Source organism: Eumetopias jubatus, unplaced genomic scaffold (assembly GCF_037043125.1).
Source record: "Eumetopias jubatus isolate StellerSeaLion01/CBP00866 unplaced genomic scaffold, mEumJub1_p1.0 scaffold_8, whole genome shotgun sequence".
NCBI lineage: Eukaryota > Metazoa > Chordata > Mammalia > Carnivora > Otariidae > Eumetopias > Eumetopias jubatus.
Window position 1 is genome coordinate 95,297,296 of NW_028274814.1, and position 12,010 is coordinate 95,309,305.

The following is a 12,010-nucleotide window of genomic DNA, read 5'->3' on the forward strand; positions in this document are numbered from 1 at the left end:
ACTTCTGTCTCTGAAGTCTGGTTTCTGGACGAGGCTTTTAGTTTCTGTTCCTCCATAGCATCATATTTCTTTTTTTTTTTAAGATTTACTTATTGATTGATTTGAGAGAGAGAGTGTGTTTGCGAGTGGGGGGAGGGGCAAAGGGAGAGAGAAAAGCAGACTCCCCACTGAGCACAGAGCCTGAGTCAGGGCTCAGTCCCACAACCTGAGATCATGACCTGAGCTGAAACCAAGAGTCAGACGCTCAACCAACTGAGGCACCCAGGCGCTCCCCATAGCATCTTATTTCATGTGGCTTTGCATCAAAAAATGCACCAACCATAGCTCAAATACTGCATAACCATCATCGAGTGCCTACCTCTGCAGCTGGGGCTTGGTATATGGGAGGGTTGGAGAGATGGAAGTCAAACTAGAAAAAGAAGTTGGTTATGGCAGGGAAGTTAAGATGGATATAGTTTTGAGGTGGAAAATTTGGGGCAGAGTGACCTCAGCAGAAGGGATCAATTTTCTTCATTAAAGTCCAAAGCAGGTTAGAAAGGGAACTGGAGAAGGTGTGAGGGCAAATGTCTAAGGTGGAAGGCAAAATTAAGGCGAGTTATAGCACAAGTATTAGCGAGCTGCTGGGCCATGCCGAGAAATGTATGCATCTACAGCTACAAGTGATAGAATGCCCAAGTGTGGCTTAAACAATGAGAATATTTAATAATGTCACATTCGAAACCTGGAGATGGGCTGTTCCAGAATTGGATAATAAAGGAGCTTGAAGGTGTCAGGGCTCTGGGTTGGCTTCTCTGTCATTCTCTGGGTATTACTCTAAGACTGCTTTAATACCAAATATCACATGCTCCCATGTACAAGGCAGAGTTTTTCTTTGAAAGTCTCCCTTTTATCAAGAAGTAACACCTTTCCCAGATGTCTACAGCATGTCTCTTCAGGTACCATTGCCTAGAATGGGGTCATGTACCTAATCTCTAATCAATTACTTGCAAAGGAAAATTTCACAACAACAGGGAATTTACCCGTTTTATTCATGGTGGATCTCAGAACTGAGAATATGTTTGGTACACAGTAAGGACTCAATAAATATTTGCTGAATGAATGGATTACCATGACTGGCGTGTATCAATCTGCAATTCCTCTCCTGAGGCTGGGGCCATAGCACATCTTCCCTGAGCATATTCTGCCCCATAACTATACCCCATTTGACTTTGACCCCTGTTTCACACCACCCACAAGATGGATTGTCCAACTAAATAAAAAGGTAAAGCAATAAAACTTCTAGAAGAAAACATAGAAAAATATGTTAATGACTATAATGATCTTTTGATGTGTTAAATTGACTGAGCTATAGTCCCCACTCATTCAATCAGACACTAATCTAGATATTGGCATTTTATAGATGTGATTAAAGTTTAAAATCAGTTGACTTTAAGTAAGGGAGATATCCTAGAAAATGTGGATGAGCCGGATCCAATCAGTGGAAGTTCTTAACCAGGACTCAAAGAACAAGATTATAAAAGAGAAAAACTTGATAAATTGTACTTCGTTAAAAGATGCCATTAAAAGAATAAAAAGACAAGTCACACACTGGGAGAAGATATTCACAACACATATTTCTAACAAAAGACTTATGTTCAGAATATGTAAATAACGCCTACAAATCAATAAGAAAAAAGGGGTACCTGGGTGGTTCAGTTGGTTAAGCACCTGACTCTTGACTTTGGCTCAGGTCATGATTTCAGGGATGTGAGATGGAGCCCTGCGTTGGGGTCTGCGCAGGACATGGATCCTGCTTAAGATTCTCTTCCTCCACCCCCCCCAAAAAGAAAAAAAAATGAACAACCTAACCAAAAGTGGACATACCACTCGAACAGGCATTTCACAAAATAAGACAACCAAACATCCAATATGCATACGACAAAGTGCTCAGCAATATTACTCACTAGGAAAATGTAAATTTAAAACCGTAATGAAATACTACCAGACACCAAGCAGAATGACTGGATTAAGAGGACTGACAGTGCCAAATGATGGCAAATATATGGAAGAACTGAGATTCTTTACATTGCTGATGAGAGTGTAAAATGTTATATCTACTTCATAAGCCAACTTGACAGTTTCTGCTGAAGCTAAACACTGCCAACCCTATGATAGCAATTCCAGTTCTAGGAATTTACTCAAGAGAAACGAGTACCTATGCCCACAAAGAACGTGCTTAAGAATGTCCATCACAGCTTTATTTGTATTAGCCAAAGTGGAAACAACTCCATGACAGTTAACAGAAGAATAGATAAATAAGTTGTGGTATATGCATGAAATAAAATACTACACAGCGATTAAAAAAAGAACAGACTACTGGTACATGCAACAACATGAAGAATCTCATAAATATTAAACTGAGTGGAAGAAGACAATTTAAGAGAAAACGTTTCCACTTATACAAAGTTTAAGAACAGTCAAAACTAGTCAATAATGATAGAACTGAGAATAGTGATTACCTCCCCATGGTTTGGGGTACAAACTGGGAAGAAGTGAGAAGGAATCTTTTGAGGTGCTGGGAATTTTCTACATCCTGATCTGTGTGGTGGTGACACAAATGTGTGTACAATAATTCATCAAGCTATGCACTTAGGTTTGGTGCTTTTGGTGTATATGTATTGTCCCTCCCTAAAAGTTACCAAAAAAGAAAAAACCCCTGGGAGTTCTATTCCCAAGGAACCATTGGGTAAGCAATGAGTACGCCCACCCTAGGGGGGTCTAAGAACAGAAGTTTCTACTCTTCCTACAATACCTCAAGTGCATTCCCCCCACTGAGCCTCCAAAGAAGGAGGGTTTCAGGAGCACTCTCTTAGGACATCTATCTGGGAGCCTGGTGGAGTTAGAGTTCTGGGAGCTCAGAATTCTAGTTAATATTCCTCTGATTTTTACTTGGGTTGGTGCAGTGGTGTATAAAAGGAATGCAGAAGGATCAGATGGGATTTCTTCAAATTTAAACCAGTGCCTAAAATTCAATTTCATGAACATTGTAGGACACCTGGATTTTTACTGTCAGAACCAATAAAGAAGAGAGATCTGGAGACATAATTATTTATGGTCAGCACAAATTTGCACAAATCTCAGTTGATAACTGGGAGGTTTCCCTTTCTTCCTGCTAGTATCATCCTAAGACTACATTGAAATTTATAGTTTCTAAGGTTGGTACCCAGGAACATCTCCTCATGTATTCCATTTGGCTACAAGCCTTAATTTAAATAAAGCAGCAGGTGAAGGCTTTCTGCTATCAAAATTATGCAAAGCCTGTTCTAAATTACTTCCTCCAAAATATAGAGCCATCTGTTTGTTAAACATTCCATTTAAACTTTATGCCTATTTCTTCCTTAAAATATGTCAGAGTGAGGATTTCTGGATTGATACTTTATACAAGATTCAACAGAGTTGCAAGCACAAATACTCTACTATTACTTAACAGGAAAAAATGATCAAAAATAACAGGTGAAAGGGATTAAGAGTACACTCATTGTGATGAGCACTGAGTAATGTATAGAATTGTTGAATCATTATATTGTACATCTGAAACTAATATAACACCGTATATTAATTATACTTGAATAAAAAGTATATCATAATAGATTATTAGTGACCTTTCTTGAAATGAAATGGGTATGACTTTAAAACTTAAATAAATGAATTATAAAGTTGATTTTTCCTGTTTGTTTTTAATTTACCTCTTCTTTGCCTTTACTCCTTTACTCTAGGCAAAGTTTCCTGAACACAGTATTAATTCCTAGCTATTGGTTCTTATACAAAAGCTGCATTTTAACATCTTAGCAAGTATCAGTATCTGTCTTCAGATAGATCTAGCTCCCGGAAAACCAGATAACTGTATTGAAGGGCCTAAAGCAGGAATCTATTCTTCCCCCTTCCCACACTTTCCTTTTAACTGCTCTTTGAATGATAGAAAACCATTGGGTGATCTGGCTGAATTCCTTCCCTGCTGGAGATATAAACTAGGAATGGCTTTCATGTTCAAAACTGGGCTTGTCATGGAAGCATTATGCAGTTTTTTCTATGTCTGTGGTGAGTGATTGGAAAAAGCTTCTTTGAAAATCTTCCATGCTAAGTCACTTTATCTACATTCTATGATTAAAAAAAAAAAACAAACTTGAAAGACTTCCATTTATTCACGTATTAAAGGCTCAGAATTGGGTCCTTAAGAAAAATCCTATCTTAGGGACGCCTGTGTGGCTCAGTCGGTTAAGCGTCTGCCTTTGGCTCAGGTCATGATCCCAGGGTCCTGGGATCGAGTTCCACATCAGGCTTCCTGCTCCGCGGGGAGCCTGCTTCTCCCTCTGCCTCTGCCTCTCTGTCTCTCATGAGTAAATAAATAAAATCTTTTAAAAAAAAGAAAAATCCTATCTTGGTTATTGGTATTCCCTTGGTGGACCTTTGAAATGAGGAGGATGTGGCAGATTGTATTTGACAAAAATGTCTGCAACAATATTTCTGGTCCCACACGTTCTTCCAAACCCTGCCACTTCCCCATCTATGTCTCCTGGAGTTTATTTCCTCTCCTCTTGAAACTGGGCAGATTTTTGTGCATTCCTCAATGAATAGAATGTTGTAGAAATGACAGTGCATGACTGACCTTCAAGGCTAGGTCAAAAAAAGATGATATGACTTCCATCTCGTTCTCTGTCTCTCTCTCTCTCTTTCTCCCCTCCGCCGAGCCCCTGTGTGAGAAGTCCAGCTATTTTGAACCCGTGTTGTGGGGAAAACATGTGGAGAGACCACACAGAGTTGCCCAAGGAGCCTCAATGTCCCAGCCCCCAGCTGATCAACTCTTCTTATCCTGGTACCAGACGTGTGAGTGAGCAGGCCTTCAGATGATTCCAGCCCCAGTCACTGTCTATAACTGCATGAGGAAAGTTGAGCAAGAACTGCCTAGTTGAGCCCAGTCAACCCCTATAACCATGAAAGATAATAATAATGGTCATTGTTGTTTTAAGCCAAAGTTTAAAGATAGTTTGCTAGGCAGCAATAGATAACCAAAACAGAGGGTAGCTAGTCATCCATCCTGAAGGTTTTGGTTAGATACCTCCATTTTCATAAAAGCTTGTAAAAAAATTTTAATCTCATTACAATAGTATATGTTGCTACTCTGAATGAACAACATAGAACAAGGATTTTTCAGGTCTTGAAAGAAGATACTAACTCCAATGGTCTGTTCCCAACCCCTATGAAAGGTCTGGTTCAGAGAGGGGATCTCAATGGGGAAGTGTTGAAGGACTAGCAATCCTCTGGGTTTCTGAGATCTATTTTTTTTTATTTAGCTAAAAATTTAGAAAGTTTTAGTCTTAAACCATATTTCCTTGGTCTCCTATAAAATTACTTCCATGCGTTGCACTATAGGACAAACCTCAGGTTTTCATGCTATAAGACACAACTTTTAAAAAGCCCTATAGGATTTGCTATAAGAATATCACTGAGAGGCACCTGGGTGGATCAGTCAGTTGGGTGTCTGCCTTTGGCTTGGGTCATGATCTCAGGGTCCTGGGATCGAGCCTCATGCCAAAGCCCCCTTTTCAGTGGGAAGTCTAATTCTCCCTCTGCCACTTCCCCAGCTTATGCTCTCTGTTTCTCTCTCTCAAATAAATAAATAAATAATAAAAAAAAGAATATCATTGAGGACATCGTTTACTACATCACTCAATGTCCCAGATATAAAGTTCCACACCAGAAATTTATTTTAGAGCTAAGTTCCAGGAAAAGCTTGAGAAACTAGAATGTTTTGCCTTTATAGTCAAGAGAATCATTTTTGGCCTTCATTTTTTTCAGCAGAAAACTCAGATCTGAATCTGTGGTTCAGATAATTATGCGGAGCCCTATTGCTTGCATAACTCATTCTACTCCACTGACTTGTCTTTGCCTAATGCATGTTTTTAATGATCCTGGCTTTATTTATTATTTACATTTTCTATTTGATCTTATGTATTCTTATAAGCTTTTTCAAATCCCTTGTGGAACAAAACATAATAGAAATAAAGTGAGAAGTAAATGAATATATAAGTAAATTACCCTTCTGAGACATCGCCAAATTATAAACCTCCCACTGGCTTAATGATTCATACATTTACTTCACAAATATGGATTAAGCATCAACTATGAGCCAGGCATTGTATTAGGGAGGGTCAGAGCTGGAAAGATTTTTAATTTTTTTAGAAGATTTGTTTATTTATTTGAGAGAGAGAGAGAGAGAGAAAGAGAGAAAGGCAAGGAGAGGGAGGGGCAGAGGGAGAGGGAAAGAGAGTCCCAAGCGGACTCTGCGCTGAGCACGGAGCCCGACGCGGGGCTCAATCCCAAGACCCTGAGATCATGACCGGAGCCAAAACCGAGAGTCGGCCACTTAACCGACTGTACCACCCAGGTGCCCCTGAAAAGATCTTTTAAAAAAAACCACAGTCCTTGCCCTCAGGGAAATAGAATGCCTAATACTGACCTCTTTGAGGTTCCATTAGTCATCATAAAGCCAGAGCTCCTAAGCTTTTTGGTAAATAAGTCCGGGGGCCGGGGGTGGGGGCGGAGGAAGGGAGGGCTCTGGGAAGGTAGATAATAAATGAATACTCACCGGGGCGCCTGGGTGGCTCAGTCCATTAAGCGGCTGCCTTCGGCTCAGGTCATGATCCTGGGGTCTTGGGATCGAGCCCCACATTCAGCTCCCCGCTCAGCGGAGAGCCTGTTTCTCCCTCTCCATCTGCCTGCCACTCTGCCTACTTGTGCTCTCTCTCTTTCTGTCAAATAAATAAATAAAATCCTAAAAAAAAAAAATGAATACCCACCTTCAGGTTCCTGGCCAGGAACTTCAACGCACTACCATCTCAAAAACTCCTTCCGGTTTTGGAGAAATGGTTGGCCACATTTGCCCCTCAGACCCCGATCGCCACTTGTACACTAACCGATTCATTTCTCCCCTGTGACACCAACACTTGTAACTCCGGTTTGCGACTCGGCTGCTGGTTCCACTTCTTTAATCAGGTCATCTATCTTTGTTTGTACCAGTTGGGTAAACTTTTACACCCGTCTCTCAGGACACACCAAGGTCCTCCAGCTCCGCAAATTCTCGGTTTCTCCTGCCAAGGATGGCAATAAATCTGATCTGCCTTGTCAGCCTTAAACTTAACTTCACTTTTTGACCCCTCATTATTTCTGACAGCACTACCTGAACGCCTTCATTTTGGTCTCTGTCCTTTCTTGCCAGTAGGGGGCTCTGTACTCTTGTGTCCGGCAGTCTTCCTACCACTTGGGATATTTTGCGGTCATTTTCTAAGAGAGCTGCCCCTCCCTATCCCAACGTTGGCAAATGCGGCTGCTAATTCCATTACCCTAGAATCTAGATTCTAAAGAATATGCTTGATTTATAATGCAAATATTTATAAATATTTTATAATTAAATAATAAATCCCTTCTGCCTTCATGAAACTCCCAGTTCTGGGTGCTTTACAATGAAAATAGGCCTATTTTTCTACAGGCCCTTCTCTATGGAGTTTGAACAAACTGTAGTACTCTGAGCTAAATTTAAATAGGTTAAAAATTGCTTTTTTGAAATATTCATATGCTGTCTTCCATTTACCTAATAAGAGATATGTGACCCCAGCTAATTTCCCAGGCAAATTGTCAAAAAGTGTGTGTGGAGTGCCTGGGTGGTTCAGTCAGTTAAGTGTTTGCCTTCGGCTCAGGTCATGATCCGGGAGTCCTGGGATCAAGTCCTGCATTGGGCTCCCTGCTCAGTGGGGAGTCTGTTCCCCTTGCTTGTACTCTCTCTCTGTCAAATCAATCAATTAATTAATTAATTAAAAAGTGTGAGTGCTCTTCCTGGCAGAGTCTTCACGGCTGCCATTTTTTTCTCAGTGGAATGGAGGAAATCAGATTCCCCCTTCCACATATAAAAAAATCGTTTAGGGGTGACTTTAGTAATTGTCCACATCGTCGGTCACTGAGCACTCTTTGCTTAATGATTACTTGAAGAGTCAGCTGCAGAATGAAGCCATATTTAGGTGATGATAGCCCCATGACTTCAACACAAAACCTGAAGGTTGAAGTCATCCCTCATCAATATGGTACATTTCATCCTGCTCTAGGCCTCCATTAACACCATCTACCCTCCCTCCCTCTAAAATCTTGTCAAAGAAATATCTACCTGTAAGTCATTCACACCAGTTTGGCCACTGTTTTGAAGGATACGGTTTGAAAAGACATTATTTTACATCCTCCTGTCAATGTGGTTGTGTGTATTAAGTCTTAGAGTCAGACCTCCATGCTGTGCTTCTTCAGAGAATAACTAGGTCTATCTCAGAACCAGAGAGTTTTTTTATCCACAACTCATTGCATTTCTCTACCCAGAACACATTCCTTCACAGCAGCTGGTTCCACATTTGCTATTTACCCATTCCTTTAAGCACCACCATTACCACCACCCCACCTCAACAGCACCGCTTCCCCCACTGTCCCCCACCCTGTGGCCAGTACCTGTAGAAGCTGTAAGAGAAGCTTGCAGGAAATCTACCTATCTGCCAAAATCAACGCTTTACTGCTAGTGAATATATATTAAGGGGAAGGTATATATTAAGGGGAGAACAGCATCTAGCTACTTTTCTTACACAAGTATATCACCTGCTCAGCTAAAACTGAGATGACCAGTACTGGGGTTCCTCCAGGTCTTGAAAACCACTGACCACATGGCTTACTCTTATCAGTCAGAATGCTTTGTATTGCAAGTGATGGAAAGTGATTTAAATGATTTAAAATGATTTAAATAACAAAAGCAAATTAGCTCATAAGTCATGCAACTCAGAGGTCCAGAGTGAGGCTCGCTTGAAGAGGCTTGAAACTACAATGCAAACCATGTCACTAAGGACTGGGTTTCTCTCCATGTCTCCACTCAGTGTTCACTTCATTCTCTGTCTCTACATCAGGGCCCTAGGGTAGTTCTAGAATCCTCTTGTGATAGATAACGAAATGACTGCAGCAGTTCTAGCACATTCCATCACACTACACAGTCTGGGCAGATGCAAGTAGTTCCTAAAGAATTGAGAGGATTTCCTAGAAGTCCTAGCTGTGACTAAAATACGTGACCAACCATGAACAAATAACGTATTGAGAAAATGAGATTAGAGCTGAGGAAAGAAAATAAGACAAGTACTGGATTTCGGGGTAATGGAAACAATGTCCATAAAAGATTCCTACACATATGCATGTACCCTGTATTCCATAACTCCCCATACTACTTGACACCGGTGAGAGAAAACTTTGCTCATCTTAAACTGATGTAATTTTTCAGTTTTCAACTCAGGTAACCACTCTCCCTAGGTTATCTCATCTACTGCCAAGGCCTTAAATATCTTCCACTAAAGCAATACATTCAGGCCAGGAACTTTCTCCTGAATGTTAAAGAGATTATGTTCAACTCAACCAGATATCTACATTTGTTTTGCTCAAGAACATTTCAAACTCTCATTTTTTAAAAAACAATCCTTATCTCTTAGAGATACATACTGAAATAGTTACAGAAGAAATGATAGGATTTTGGGATTTGCTTCCAAGTCCTCCAGTGGAGACAGGAGGAAGCACAGGTTGAGCTGAAATAAAATGAAAATGGTAGTTGTTGAAGCCAAAGGTGAGTATGCATGAAATTTTTATACTATTCTTTCTGCTTTTGTGTATGTTTGACAGTTTTCATAAGAAACTTTCTAGAGGTACCTCAAACTCAACCTGTTTGTGAAAGTTAAGATATAGATTCAGCCACACAAATAGAGATTGAAAATAATACTGGCTCTACAGGAGAAAGGATATTTCTCTTTCATGTAAAAGTCTGGTATATCACTCCATAGTGTCTGGGGCCCAAGTTCCTTCCATCCTATTGCTCCACTATCTATCTGCATGGTGTTCTTTTGGTGTCCATGGTCCCAGGTGGCTCAATGTCATCACATTTTGAGCAGCAAAAAGGAAAAGAGGAAGAAAGTATAGCAATCCTTTAAGAGTGCAACCCAGATGGGGCACCTGGGTGGCTCAGTCAGTTAAGCCTCCGACTCTTGATTTTGGCTCAGATCATGATCTCAGGGTCATGAGATGGAGCCCCGCCTCAGGCCGTGTCAGTCTCCATGCTCAGCGGGGAGTCTACCGCTCTCCCTCTCCCTCTGCCCCTCCCCATGCTCTCTCTCTGTTTGCTCTCTCTCTCCCATAAATAACTAAATAAATCTTAAAAAAAAAAAGAGTGCAACCCAGAAGTCACAAACATTACTCCCACTCAGATCCCATTGCTCAGGACTTAATCATATGAATAATTGAGCTGCAAGCAAGGCTGGGAAATATATTGTCTTTCGGAGTAGCCATGTGCCAAGCTAAAGACTTCTTTTTTTTTTTTTAAGATTTATTTATTATTTATTTTGAGAGAGTGAGAATGAGAGAGAGAGAGAGTACATGAGAGGGGGGAGGGTCAGAGGGAGAAGCAGACTCCCTGCTGAGCAGGGAGCCCGATGCGGGACTCGATCCCAGGACTCCAGGATCATGACCTGAGCCAAAGGCAGTCGCTTAACCAACTGAGCCACCCAGGCACCCCAAGCTAAAGACTTCTAATACTAAGAAAGAAGAGAAAAGATATTGAGGGGCAACTAAGTCTCTGGCCCATTTTTCCCACTCAGTCATCCAAATATTCATGTGCACCCTTCTTCCCAAGCATTTATTTTCTGGGGAGAGAAACCACCGAAGTCCCATCCAGCTTCTGCATCCAGTTCAAAGTTCACAGTCTCTAGGTAATTCTCAGTCCTATTATAATGTCCATATATAAATCATCATGGTCTGGTAGCCTATAAACTAAAAGACAAGAGATCTGCCCTCCAACCTTCCTGTTATAAATTGTAGAGCAGGAATGGGGTAGCCAATATGCACATATAATTTAAATCTATTTGAAAAAAGGAAGAATGGGAAGAAAACAACAGCCTCTGGTTCATAGCAATCATCAAATCCCTCAGAGCAGTAATTAAAAGACTTCCTGTCCTGCTGGTGGAGTTAAGTTCCTAGGTTATCCCATCTGGCAGTTGGTATTCTTATTGCCTGGGGGAGTGGGGGGGGGCAGTGGAGACCTCTCTCCTGAATCCTTGTCCCTTCCTCTCCATGACCCCAGTTTTTGTCCTATGGGAGGTTCTTCTTGTCCATTTGTCTCCACGGCCACACCTGAAGTAGGCTTTGCAGAATGTGTCCTACTTAAGGCCGCTTAGTTTTCAAAAGGGACTTCTGTGTACAGGCGTGGGGGCCTTTGTGCAGTAATCAAAGAGCCCATGGTTTCCTCTAGACATTTGTTTAAGTCTGAAGACTGATTTTTTTATGGAAAAGGCATGGAAATAGACTCTTTCCTAAAGCCTCCAGAAAGGAACCTTGCCCTGCCAACACCCTGATTTTAGGCCAGGCAGACACATTTCAGACTTCTGAGTTCCAGAACTGTAAGATAATAAATCTGGGTTGTTTTAAGCCACTAGGTTTGTGGTCTTTTGTTACAGCAGCCATAGGAATAACACATGAACTTTCTACTTGTTAACACAGGGAAGCTAAAGAAGGATGTGAGCTAGAGGGGCAAGGAAGGGCATGTTGGTGACACCTCTGCTCCCGACTCTTTGAACACACCCTCGTGGGCCACATGGAGGTACGTGCCATAAAGCCAGCAGTAACAGCTTCCAAGCAGGTATATTAGACAAGCCCAGACTGCAGACTCTTCATCAGATCGGTCTTTTTTCTCCACTCTTCTGTCTCTGGCTTTTCAATTCCTGGCATAATTCTCTGATTTCTAATATCTGTCTCTGACCCTCACCCTCAGTCTGGAGATCCAGAATACTCTTCTGCAGCTCACTCAGCTCAGCAATCCATATGCCTCCGTGTTTGGCATGCTCCCTTGATTCCTGTGACATTCACAATTTCAGGCAATAGACCTCCCCCACCACCAGCCTGGCTGGTCCTTATGACT